This window comes from Erinaceus europaeus, chromosome 5 (assembly GCF_950295315.1).
Source record: "Erinaceus europaeus chromosome 5, mEriEur2.1, whole genome shotgun sequence".
NCBI classification, from domain to species: domain Eukaryota; kingdom Metazoa; phylum Chordata; class Mammalia; order Eulipotyphla; family Erinaceidae; genus Erinaceus; species Erinaceus europaeus.
In genome coordinates this window covers 127,400,321-127,414,451 of record NC_080166.1, presented here as the reverse complement: position 1 = coordinate 127,414,451, position 14,131 = coordinate 127,400,321, and the positions used below count along the sequence as shown (strand labels likewise).

Below are 14,131 nucleotides of genomic sequence, written 5' to 3'. Positions count from 1 at the left end.
ATAATTTTTAAAAAGATGCATGCCTACTCTAAGCCATCCAAGGTCAAAGGCACTTGCCACCTTCATTTTAGCAGGGCCATCTGTCTGCAGCACTTACCAAGAGGTAGTTCTGAGTCCTAGCTGCAGTAGAGAGCTTCTGAATCTCTGTAGCCTGTGTGATTCTGTGTCTGGGCTCGGTTCTCAATTCTTCTCCAGCCTCCTGGGAGACTGTAAATTCAGCCACCCAGGCTAAGGAGCTCATTTGAAAAGCAGGTGGGGTGGCCCAGTGCAGCTCCCCTAGGATATATGTAAGAGAGGGCAAGGGATAGGGGCTCTCCAGGGAACTGGAAGTGGGGCTCAGCCAAGCCCCTGATGCCTGGCCTTCCGTCAATAGACATCATAGTATGTCTCTGTCCTGAGGCTCAAGACTGTGGGGTCTTTGAAACATCCTGCAGGGATGAGGAGGCCCCGCCCTGCCTGTATGTCCTTGCTCTGCAGAAAGTGGGCGTGCTTCAGACCCACCAAGAACTACCCTCCACCTATCCCACATTTGTTTCTGCTCTTTCCCTGCTCTTGGGTTGAACCACTACAGGGGCTGGCTGTGTTGGGCAGGGTTCTGTACTGGTCAGGGTTCTTCCAGAGAAATAGAGCAAATAGGAGACTTGTGGCAGAGCATATAACATGACAGAATAAATAGAACCCAATACAATGCAATAGATACCAACTGGCAATACCATGTGTAATATACAGTATAATGCAGTGTAAGCGACATGTTAGTATATTCATGGAGCGGGACAAAGAGAGGAAGAGAGATTTAGTCTAAGGAATTGACGTGTGGGGTTGTGGGGGTTGTCGAGTACATAATCAGCAGGATAGGGCAGGTGGGCCAGTGGGCAGGGAAACCAGGGAAGAGCCAATGTCCCAGACTGGAGTCTATAATCAGTCTGGAAGCAGAATCGCACCTGCAGCCTTTTCTCTTTGGGACTTCAACTAGTGCGGTGAGGTCCACCTACATCATCATGGAGTCCATCTGCTCTGCTCAACTGATCTGTGGGTTATTCGCAGTCAAGAGCTGCCACCTGAGCAGCAGCCAGTAGACTGGTGTTTGATCAGCAGCAGCCACTGTGGGACAGCCACTATGGCACATGAGGTGAACCATCACAAAACCCAACTGGGAAAGCAAACAGAGAACCCAATCTTCCCAACCCAAGAGGAGAGACACACTCCTCCTTGAGGAAAGAATCTGTTGTTGGGGGCACCCATTCTCTCCCCCCCTGCCCTCTCTCTTTGCTGCCTGGAGGGGCTGGGAGTGGTGGAGTGGGAAGGAACTGGGTTGGAACTTGTATGTTTCCATGGAGAGGGGCTTCGCCGCCATCTTGCTTAGCGAGCCAGATACTTAGTACATTTTGCTGTCTGCCTGGGGCCTTAGTCACAGCTTTAGGGAAAGATCTGAGTGATGGTTCATAATGCCAGTTGGTTAGGTAAAGATCATTAAGTGAATGAGTTCATTCATTAAAGTAAGATGTCTTTAGAGAGAGCCTACACTGACCTTTGGACTCTCCCTTGCTGATGTTCAGGAGATAAACAAGATGAGCGAGTAATTGATATCATAATGAGGCAAAAGAAGATTTCGGTTAAATGAAGAGAAGTATTTTGAGACGTCTATACCAGTAGTTGCTCCTTTGGCATCAGTCCCTTTGTTTTTCACCTCAGTTTTCAACTTCCTCTCCTTTGGTTTGGAAATCATTGTTTTTCTTCTGAGGCAGATACCGTTTATTGTTCAAGGTCTGAAGTAGTTGCTGAAGCAGATTCTGACTACCAGAAGGTGACCCCTTGCTGAGATGACCCAGGATGAAGGGAGGCTCTGTGGTTTTTTTCTTAGAACAGTGCTCCTGACTGAAGGCCAGAGTAGCCATCAGCGTCTGTCATGTCTTAACAACATTCAGCTGGTACTGAAGAAGGTTCTCTTAGCATTTGGAACTTGTTGATACATTTGTTTGGTGAAATCATTCATTTCTGGCTCTTTCATGCCTGAGATTCTGAGGTCCCAGGTTCAGTCCCCAGCACCATAAGAAGTCAGAGCCAAGAAGTGCTCTGGTCTGTCTCTTTCATTAAGGTAAAAATTTTTATATACAATATGTGTATATAACAATAAATATGGAGTAAGAGAAAGAAAAAACAGATAAGAAAATTGAAGATCTAACTCATTATGATGGGACCTTTGAGTCAGAGCTTCTCAAAATAAAGGATCTGGTTTTATTTTGTTTGATTTCTATCATGTCTCAAAAGGCTGTGCTGATGCAATTTTAGAGAAGTTCTGAAGCTCAAAGGAACCTATCTTTTTCTTCCCTTCCCTTCCCTTCCCTCCCCTCCCCTCCCCTCCCCTTCCCTCTCCTTCCCTTCCCTTCCCTTCCCTCCCCTCTCCTCCTCTCCCCTTCCCTTCCTTTCCCTTCCCTCCCCCTTCCTTCCTTTCTTCTCCTTCTCCTCCCCCTCCCCCTCCCCCTCCCCCTCTCCCTCTCCCTCTCCCTCTCCCTCTCCCTCTCCCTCTCCCTCTCCCTCTCCCTCTCCTTCTTCTTCTCCTGCCGGGCTAGCTTCAAGGGCGGGAGACAGAGATGACCAGGGACTCATGGCTGAGTGGTATGCAGTCCAGTCTTTATTCATGTAGAAAGCAGCACAATCTAAACTATCTCTAATCACATCATGTCCTTATATATACTTGCCAAGTAGGGTGGAAACAGGATGTGACATAGAGAGGGTGGAGCAAAAAGAGATTGGTGAAAATCAGGGTGACTAGGAGAGGGGGCAGAGCAAAAAGACATCATGAACCAGTGGGGATTAAACCAATGCCCTGCAGGCAGGGCGGTGCTTAGTTAACGGTGGTTATGTAAATAGGATACAGTGTTAAGCAGGGGGGGTTAAACCAATGAAACAGAAGGGGTTTTAGAAGCAGAATTAGAAGCATACCAACACTTCTTCTCCTCCTCCTCTTCCTCCTCCTCCTCCTCCTCCTCCTCCTCCTCATCCTCCTTCTTTTTAGCAATCCACATACCTTACATTTTCATTTTCCAGACCAGGAGAACTCCAACCCAAATCCACACCTGCCAGTCCAGGAAACCAGCCCTCATCTGTGAGCTCTAACCTGGGAATAAGACTATCTATCTCTCTTTTTAATTAATTTTTTATTTTGTATAGATAATAATTGACAAAGAAGAGGGAGGCAGAGAGGGAGAGACACCGCAGCCCTGTTTCACCACTTATGAAGCTTCTTCCCCCTTGCAGGTGGGGACTGAGGACTTGAACCTGGGTCCTTACACATGGTAATGTGTGCTCTCAACCAGATATAACCACACCTGGCCTCTCAGACTGTATCTCCAGTGACAGCCTAGAGACCTTGGTCACAGCCCCTGCAGTCATACACCCCAAATGACCAGGATTTCATTTGTAAGTGGCAGTTTTCCTAATCTTCTCACCACCCCCATCTCTTGCAGTTCCAGCTTTATACCAGCCAGGGAAAGTCAAATCTCGATGCCTGACCACAGTGCTGAAGCTTTCTCCAGTTCTATAGTGTTCACAGGTAGTGCCAGGGGCTCGAACCTGGGCCATGTGCAAAGAAAGGCAGGTGTCCTACCAAGTGAACTATCTTGCTGGCCTCCTGGAGATATTTTTGAGCACTACATTTTGATTCTGATTTTCCCTTATACACACACTTCCTGAAAGGAAGTTGTTCAGAGTTCAGTTGCCTGTGTAACAATCATCTCTCACAGTAAGATGTATTCTTTCTCCCCCTTCTTCTTCTCTCTTCCTTCTCCTCCTTTTTCTTTTCTCTTTCTCCTTCTTCCTCTTCTTCTTCTCCCTTTTCTCCTCCTCCTGTTGCTCTTCCTCCTTTCTTCCTTCTCTTTCCTCCTCTCCTCCTCCTTCCACTGCATTTTCATACCTTTCTTATGCTAAGTGCTTTTTAGATTTTTATTAGTGATATAATAATGATTAACATGATGGTAAGATAACAGAGGTACAATTTCATACAGTTTCCACCATCAGAGTTCTGTGGCCCATCCCCTCCATTGGAAGCTTCGCTATTCTTTATCCCTCTGAGAGTATGGACCAAAGATCTCAATGGAGTGCAGAAGGTGGACATGGGCAGTGACAGGTTGATCCATACCCACAGTCTGTTTCTATATTTCCTAGTGGGGTAGGGCTCTGGAGAGGTGGGGTTCTAGGACACTACCCAGGGAAGTGAGGTCATCTACCCAGGGAAGTCAGGATGGAATCATAGAAGCATCTGCATCTTGGTGGCTAAAAGGCAGTAAGATATAAAGCACGACAAACTGTTTAATAAACAGGAACCCAAAGGTAGGAATAGAGCAGATGAAACTAGGGGCCTTCATGTGGGAAGAAGCTAGGAAGTCTATTTTAGGTATGTTCCAAGGGGCCCGTTGTTGGTCTATTTAATCATTGTTTTGTCTGAGACCTGCTCTGTCTACAGGGCACTGGTTTAATCCCCAATGGTTCACACTCTCTTTTCACTCCACGCTCTCTACGTCACATCCTGTTTTCCATCCTACTATTTCCTTCTTGGCTAGTATAAATACAGATTCTCTTCTGATCAAACACACATTGGACTGCCTTCCAGCTCCGAGAGTCCCAGAGTCTCTCTCCTGCGATGCTAGCCCGGCATGAGTTCCTGATCCCTCTCCCACACAGCAGCCTAGGTTGGCTCCAGTTGAGTTCTCTCCAACCCAGAGAGCACGTGTTTGAGAAGAAGCACCCTCATGCTAACCCAGCATCTGGCGACCGAACAGGGACTGGCAGCCCATGACTTTACTAATTTTATTTTATTTATCTTTTATTTATTTATTTACTTTGCCTCTAGGGTTATTGCTGGGGCTTGGTGCCTGCTCTATGAATCCACTGCTCCTGGAGGCTATTTTTTCCCCTTTTGTTGCCCTTGTTGTTCATTTTGCTGCTATTATTATTGTTATTGCTGTCATTGTTGTTGGATAGGACAGAGAGAAATTGAGAGGGGAGGGGAAGACATAGAAGGGGAGAGAAAGACAGACACCTACAGACCTGCTTCACCTCTTGTAAAGTGACCCCTCTGCAGGTGGGGAGCCAGGGGCTCAAACTGGGATCCCTGCACTGGTCCCCGCACTTTGCAACATGTGTGCTCAACTTTCTGTGCTACCACCCAGCTCCCACCTGTTGGGACCATGTGTAAGCCTGATAGAGCTTAGGGAGAACCACCCCCATCCCTGGATGGAGGTCTGAGAAGATAACCTCTTGGTAAGTCTCTCTCAACAGAGGTGAGCGTAAGGGGGGAAACTCAGACTTGGTTCTTTCCTTCTTGACTCTTAGGCCCACAGATACCCCAATACTTCCCTCCATTAACTGCAGGCCACATGGCCGCAGATTCACTTATTCAAAGTCACCTTCTGATCACAGAAGAACACGCCTTATCACACACTTCATCACACACCTCAGACCCCAGACAAGAGAAATTCCAAACTATATGGCCTTTTGATATCCATCTTCTCTCTGTCTCACCCTACGGGTTTAACCCCTGTGCTTCTCTCAAATACCTTTGGATAATTAAGTTGCTTGTGTCATGGAGAATAACTGTCTTGTATCTCATCAATTCCTGTCATACCAGCCCCCTACGTTAGGGGCATGCTGACTGTTAAGAGACCTGTAATTTCTGACATATTTCAACAATAATTACCTCCATTGCTTTTCTATTTAATTAATGTCCACTTTGCTAATAAATGGACTCCAGGATTCTGGGACTCTAGGACTCAGATTCTAGGCACACTAAGAGTCCCCTGGTGTCTTTTACTTCGTGTCACCCCTGTCATGAGCGAGAAAGAACCAGCCTGTTACCTTTCCCCTGGAGACCACCCCACCGGAGAGGGAGAGAGATACCCCGAAACCACCTTACTAATTTTTGTCTGATCCCAATAGCTAACATGCAAGTGGACTAAAAATATTATCTGGAAAGATGGTGTCAGAGTAGTGACTAGAGCTCTCATGCTAAATTTTAGGCTCTTACTTCTTGGATTGCATTAAACACCAGAAGAGTCAGAAGCAGCCCAGGGATGCACTCAGTGCTGAATACTGAGTGAGACCTTCTGTCCAGACACAGAGATATACATGCATTCATTCATTTGACAAGTATGTCAAGTTTACATGACATCATTCCTTCATCTACTTGACAAGTACCCAGGCCCTGTGAAGTCCAATTTCCCATGAAGCTGGGGCTACTTTAGCTTCAGGATCCCTGCCCACGTGTGTTCTTCTGAGTTCCTGGGAAGAGTCTTATCAGTCCATTCAGGAGTCCGGAAAATCTGCAATGTGACATTGCTTAGCCGCCACTGGTGAAGACACCTTTGGCTTTCTGTTGCACTCAGCCATACTACTTCCCCTCCTCTTGTCTTAGGTTGCAAGACATTCTGGAAAAATCTGAGACTTGACTAAGAGGCAGTTGGGTTGAGGGTTCACTCTCCTTGAGTTTCTTGGGATATGTTTACGTGGGCAGCTAAGCCATTGCCACCAAGGATTTGTTCTGTGTCAAGTGTCAAAGCTCAAAGGTCAACTCCACTATTGATGATAGTGACACTTTATTGCTTTCACGCTATTGGTGACTGATCAACTGGACTTAGATTCCCTGACTTATTAGCTCTCCATTTCCAGATACTTACTCCTCCTCCTCTTCTTCTGTGTCAACAAATCCTGTATCCCTTCTTGCTTCAACACCATTTCCCTTGGCTTGTCACGCTTCCCTCCATCCCATCATCTTACATGTGATCCTCCAGCCCAGCTGGACTTCAGACCCAGGAGCCACGTTTCCCTCCCCTAGAAATGGTCTTGATTAAATCTACACACAACATCCTCTTGCTCATTGACACGAAATACTGACATAGAGACAATATAAAACCCATGCCAACTCTTTCCAATGAGGACTCCAGTGACAAATGGGATAAGGGTAGTCTTTATTATGATCATATAGCATTCCTTACTGTTGGGGCCAGGCAGTGGCACAGCTGGTAAAGTGCGTACACTACGGTGTGCAAGGAACCAGGTTCAAGCCCTGAGTCCCCACCTGCAAGGGGGAAAGCTTTAGGAGTGGTGAAGCAGGGCTGTGGGTGTCTCCCCTCTCAGTTTTTTTTCTATGTCCATCCAATAATAGATAAATAAAATATTTTTAAAATGTAAATAAAAATAGAAGTTCCTTACTGTTCAAGAAAGCTTGCCTGAAATTGACATTTGCACAATACTTACCTGGCAGGGGAGAGACTATGATCACGAAGGTGGTTTTCCCAGGACGAGGTGTATCCATTGCACTCCGGATGTGCTGACCCCTGTGATTTCCCCAAATGTGGGAAACTCAGCTGCATATTGTGGTAGTGGGGGACTGCGTTTGCGCTCTCCCCTGTAGAAAAATTAAATGAAAACAAGTCTGACAGAAACCCTGAACATTTATATGACACTAGAATGAGTGGCAATGTTGGAAGAATTTCTCTAAGCTAAAGCCAGACAACTGCAACAGAGGAACCTCGATTATTTTGATTCTCCATAAAGAAAGTGTTATTGCAGAGTATTGTCTATGGAGACACTCTCAGAGTAGATGCATCTAGAAATACAGCTTCCCGGGAATTAATTAATAGAAATATCTTTGTGGATGTTGTGATACGTGTGCCATCAGTTAGGTCTTTGCTCTTTTGAGTTGTTGTGATATCCTTTCTCACCCTAAAGCCATAGCCACTCACATGCTATTTTTAATTAAACTTTTTATCAAGATTGATTTATTATAGAGAGAGGGGAGACTGGCGAAGCACAGAAAGAGGAGGTGGCATTGGGGCAGAAACATAAAGGGTGTGAAGGAGAAAGCCAAGGAGACTTTTCAGGGAAAAGGAAGAGTGTGTCTCCTCAGAGTTTTGTGGGGATGTGCTCAGAGACCAGCCTTGAGGGTACAGGAGCAAGATGGGCTATGAGGGGTTGGCAATTAAAGAGACAAAGGGAGCAGATGGTGCCAGGCCTTGTGTGACATAAATTGACATTGGCTGTCATGAGCTGGGATGGTGATAAGGGTTTTTTTTAATTATTTTTATTTTTTTATATTTATTTATGAGAAGGAAGCACTGACAAAACTATAGGATAAGAGGGGTACAACTCCATGCAGTTCCCACCACCAGATCTCCGTATCCTATCCCCTCCCCTGATAGCTTTCCTATTCTTTATCCCTCTGGGAGCATGGACCCAAGGTCATTGTGGGATGCAGAAGGTGGAAGGTCTGGCTTCTGTAATTGCTTCCCCGCTGAACATGGGCGTTGACAGGTCGATCCACACTCCCAGTCTGTCTCTCTCTTTTCCTAGTAGGGTGGGGCTCTGGGGAAACAGGGCTCCAGGACATATTGGTGGGGTTGTCTGTCCAGGGAAGTCTGGTCAGCATCATGCTAGCATCTGGAACCTGGTGGTTGAAAAGAGAGTTAATATACAAAGCCAAGCAAATTGTTGAACAATCATGAACCTAAAGGCTGGAATAGTGCAAATGAAGAGTTGAGGGGGTCCTCCATTTTGTAGATAGCCAGCAGGCATATTTTAGGGTGATGAGGGGTTTTGAGCAGAGGACCAATGGCATATGATTGGCACTGAGGAGTTTCCTCAGGTGGGGCTACCTGGGGTTCAAGACAGCATGAGGCAGGACCACGTAGGGGGCCCTAAGTGCTACCTCCATGCTGTTTGTCCCATTGTATATCACACAGGGGAGCCATTCAAGAGAAATTTATGAATAATTTCTTTTCTTTTTTTTCATTGCCACCAGGGTGGTTATCTCTGGGGCTCGGTGCTGTCACTATGAATCCACTGCTCCTGGAGGCCATTTTTGCTTTTTTTTTTTTTTTTTGTCTTTCTATTTTGTTTTACAGGACAGAGAGAAATTGAGAGGGAAGGGGAATATGGAGAGAGACAGACATTTGCAGACCTCTTTCCACTCATGAAGCATCCTTCCTGCAGGTGGAGTGTGTGTGGTGGGGGGGTGCTTGAACCAGGACCTTGCTCATGGCAACTTCTGCACTCAACTGAGTACACCAATTATTTCTTTAGGGAATTATTTAGGAATAATTTCAAGGTCACCCCACAGACCAGTAAATGCCAAGTGTCAGGTCCTGATCGGCATGGAAGCCCAGGAAATGTGCTCACCACGTGCTCACAGGACCAGTGTGGCAGGAAGGGCAGGTCATCTCGGGAGTCTGGGTGGGGCTTGGACCAGGGTGACAGCAAAGGAGACAGAAGACGGTGGAGCCTAGGGTACAGTCTGCTGAGAGAATCAACAGCCTTCCTGCTGGCTGGAGGTGGGGAGTGAGAGTCAAGTGCAGGCTGTCTCCAAGGCTCATGTTCTGAGCATCTGGAAGAAAGGAGAAGCCAGTCAGAGAGGGGAAAGAGAGACCATGATGAGTGTGTGGAGACAGGCTGAGTTTGGGATGCAGGAGTAGAATGAGCTGCTGTCAATTTGGAGCTGGCATTCCAGGAAAAGGTTTGGGGGGCGGGGTGGAGAGAGGGACTATGGACCGCTCATCGATTGAGAGAGAATATCAAAAACCACACAGTTTGTTAAGATGACCTAGAAAGTAAGTCCACTTAAGAGAGAAGTCTGAGGGGAGTCGGGCTGTAGCGCAGCGGGTTAAGCGCAGGTGGCGCAAAGCACAAGGACCGGCATAAGGATCCCGGTTCGAACCCCGGCTCCCCACCTGCAGGGGAGTCGCTTCACAGGCGGTGAAGCAGGTCTGCAGGTGTCTGTCTTTCTCTCCCCCTCTGTCTTCCCCTCCTCTCTCCATTTCTCTCTGTCCTATCCAATAATGACGACAACAACAATAATAACTACAACAATAAAACAACAAGGGCAACAAAAGGGAATAAATAAAAAAAAAGAGAGAAGTCTGAGGAAAAAGAAAGAAAGAGGTCTGAGCTCTTGGTAGATTAGAAGTGCTGGAGAAAAGGATTCAAGCAGGGAGGAATTAAGCATGGCTTAGTTCACTAACATTATACAATTATTAATTAAATGACAGTATGCATTTATTAATTATTAATTAAATGATGTTATATACCTATGTTCCTAGCAGCACAGTTTGCAATAGCCAAAGTCCAGATGCCCAACAACAGATGAGTGGCTGAGAAATTTGTGGTCTAGATACACAATGGAATATTACGCAGCCATTCAAAATGATGATGACATCTCCTTTGCGATAACTCAGTCAGAATTTGAAGGTACCATGCTGAATGAAATAAACCAGAGAGAGAGAAAAACCCAGACTGGATAATCTCACTCAGAGGTGGAACTTAGGGTAGGAGGACAGTAAAGGAAAACACAATGTGAAACTTATAGTGGGTGTGGTGTGTTGCACCAAAGCAAAGGACTCTAGGAGGAGAGGGAATAGGATGGGATAAAGGGACATTGGGGGCCTGGTGTGTGATGGGGAAGGGGGCACTAGGTTGGGGGGTGAGTATCTCCCAGACACCTACAAAAGGGAGTTGAGAGGTGTGACTGTGTATCCAAGACTGTACTGTCAACCCAGTCTTATTGTGGCCCAATAAAAAAAAAACAAACAAACTGGGAGTTGGGCAGTAGCGTAGCGAGTTAAGCGCACATGGCGTGAAGCGCAAGGACCGGCGGAAGGATCCCGGTTCGAGCCCCGGCTCCCCACCTGCAGGGGAGTCACTTCACAGGCGGTGAAGCAGGTCTGCAGGTGTCTGTCTTTCTCTCCCCTCTCTGTCTTCCCCTTCTCTCTCCATTTCTCTCTGTCCTATCCCACAACAACGACATCAATAACAACAACAATAATAGCTACAGCAACAATAAAAAAGGGCAACAAAAGAGTAAATAAATAAATATAAAAAATTAAAAAAAAATAACAAACTAAAATAAATTCACGTGAAGCAGATGACTGGACGTTAACCGAGAAGCTGTTTCACTCGCATACACCTTGAGGTCCAGACGCAGGAACGTCTCTGCGTGCAGGGCTGTCCTTCCACAGTGGCATCGCTCTGCTACTTGCGTGGAAGTTCTTGAGCTGAGGAATCAGAGCTCAAGTTCAGAGGCTGCTTCGCTGCTGGGACTCGAGCAAGAGACCAGGTGCTGCCTGTCAGACACCTGCTCAGTGCTTGGGGCAGTCAGCACTGTCAGCAAAAGCCTCTTGGCTTGCTCCTTCCTGTCTCTGCCCAAAGTCAACTCCTCCAAACACTCTCCTTAAAATAGCACTTCCAGGTGGCTCACCCTCCTCACTCCTGATCCCCTTACCCTGCTCTGTTTCCTGCAGCTCAAGACAGAAGACTTTTTGTTTCTAATGCAAAAAGAGGAAGTCCAGGGATATTTGCAAAATAGCCAAACAGAACTCCTAGAAAAGAAAAAAAAGGTCATCGATAGATAGTCATATATATTCATATATATATATATTCACCCTCAATATTTATATGTCTAAGGAGAGGTTAAGCCCAGATTAGACATACCTAAACTGGCAGGCTAGAAAAAAAAAAATGGCTACCTGCAGAAATGTATCCTGGGTATAAAAAGGTATGAGATTTAAGTGAGAGATCAAGAGGCGAGAAATCTCAACAAATGTCTAGTAGCATTTCAGGGTGGGGAGAATAGAAAAAATGAGGTCGACGCTATTGTGGAAGGAATGTCACTGAGTACTTCCTGGAGTTGATGAAAGATGACCTGTCTTGGATTTCAGCAGTGAGGATCCTAATAAGCATGATAAATTAAAGCAATACTTGGGGACTTTTGAGACACTGTAGAGACCAAAGAGAAAGAACCCTAAAAGTTAATAAAAAGAGAATCAGGTTATCTTAAATGGAGCAACATATAGAGTTCTCAACAGCAATAATGGAAACTAGAAAGACAGTTAAATTAAGTAAAGGTGACCTTTCCATCTCTCTGAGGTCTAACATGAGCCATGGCAAAATAAAGATGAGATAGTTCATTCAATTTTTTTTTTAAAGGAAAGGGTTTTACCTTTAACAGATCTCCCTCAGTGTACTTTTAAATAAGTGCTTCTAGAAAAAGAAATGTGAAGCAAGAATAGAAAGGGACAGAAAGGGCTGGGGAGATAGCATAACGGCTTCACAAAGTGACTTTCATGCCTGAGGCTCTGAAGTTCCACGTTCAATCCCCAGCACCCCCCATAAGCCAGAGCTGAGCAGTGCTCTGGCCTCTCTCTCTCTCTCTCTCTCTCTCTCTCTCTCTATCTGATTAAAAATAAATTAAAAAATAAAACAAAAAGGAAGGGATATAGTGAGATATTGCTTTATATCCACTAAGATGACTACAAGCAAGACAGATCATAGTAAGTGCTGGTGAGACTAGGAGGAAATCAGGCCCTGCTGTGGGGGACGGAAAGTGGCGCAGCCATATTGGCAGCTCTTTAGAAGACTCGGAATAAAGTTGCTGTCTGACACAGTGGCTTAGCTTCTAGGTCTATATCTAGGTAAAGTGCAAATATATACGTATTTATACTGACATGAATGCTTCTCACAAAGGTCCCCGTCATAACCTAGACATGGGAACAACCCAAGTTTACCTTGGTCTAAATGGATCAATAAAATGAGGCGTACCGTTTGAGAGTAAAAAGCAGTGGAGCTAAGGTATATGCTGCAAAATAGATGAACGAGGTGGAGTAGAAGAAAGTTGCAAAAAACTATGTGGTCCACTGGCACAAAATGCCCCAAGTAGGCAAATCTAAAAAGTCAGTTTAATGGGTTAATTAGGATGGAGAGATTTGACTCACAGCTGTGAGACCAGTCGCTGAGTGCTCAGGAGTAAACCAAACAGACACGTCTGAGAACTAAGTGAAGAAAACTACTAGACACCACTGAGAGAGGTGAAAACAAAACAGAACAACAACAAGAAATGCCCTGTCTAAATTAGACTGATAAAATCGTACCACTCAGAAGGGACTGAATGCTCATTATAGTGTAGTGGTCATGTGTCATAGATTCAGTACAATTCCAGTCATCTCCTCAAAAGGATTTAGTTAAAGGTTATTTGTTCAACTAGTTCTAAATCTGATCTGAAAGTTTCAGAAACCATAGAAGAAGATTTACACATCTGGCTACATAAAAAGAAAGGCTTTTAAAACAATTATTTATAAAATATAAAATAGAAAATATTGACAAAACCATAGGATAAGAGGGGTAAAATTTCACACATTTCTCACCACCAGGGTTCCATCCCATCCCCTCCACTGGAAGCTTCCCTATTCTTTTTTTTCTGGGAGTATGGACCCAGGATCATTATGGGGTACAGAAGGTGGAAGGTCTAGCTTCCGTAACTGCTTCTCTGATGAACATTAGCATTGGCAGGTCAATCCATACTCCCAACTTGTATCTATCTTTCCCTAGTGGGGTGGGGCTCCAGAGAGATGGAGTTCCAGGATATATTGGTGAGGCCATCTGCCCAAGAGAGTCAGGTTGGCATCATGATAGCATCTGTAACTTGGTGTCTAAGAAAGCATTAAGATATAAAAAGAACAAATTATTTAATAATCTGGAACCTAAAAGCATGAATATAGCAGGTGAGATTTGAGGTCTCCATTTTGGAAAAAGGTAGTGGGTCTATTTTAGGTATATTCCAATGGGCCCATGACTACTAATTTTTGCCTGCCTGAGCCCAAGAGCTAACATGCAGATGGGCCAAAGGTATTGTCTGGTGTCAGGGTTGGAAATAAGATGAGAAAATAGAGATTTCTTTATGGCTCAGAAACCATAGACAGAGTAAAAGAAACACACACACACACATAACAGAAATTTGAAGAACACTATTTTCCATATGTGAAACAGACCAAAAGGTCTGTCCCTGATAAGCGGAGAGCCAATACATAAATGTAGAAAAGAACATCCTAACAGATTGAATGGAGTGATAAAGCAGGCAATTCACAGAAGAGGACATATAAACAGGAAAACAGGAAAAGGTACTTAAACTTCCAAGTAGTCAGGTAAATGGAAATCAAATCATGGAGATTCCAATTCCTACCTATCCAAAGGTTAACATTTAGGAGATTTATAGCACCCAGTACTGACAGATGGGTTGAGGGAAAGAATCTGGCTGAGAGAGATTTAAGTTTTCACAATCATTTCCTTTAGAAAGTCATCTAGGGGCCTAGGG

General features: G+C 45.0%; 1 non-coding gene across 1 annotated transcript; it reads left to right on the top strand.

Moving 5' to 3' along the window:
- The first annotated feature begins 7,243 nt into the window (after nucleotides 1-7,243).
- LOC132538755 (U1 spliceosomal RNA) lies at nucleotides 7,244-7,405 on the top strand. Its single transcript, XR_009550095.1, has one exon. It is a non-coding gene; the product is annotated as a U1 spliceosomal RNA (small nuclear RNA).
- The last annotated feature ends 6,726 nt before the right edge of the window (nucleotides 7,406-14,131 follow it).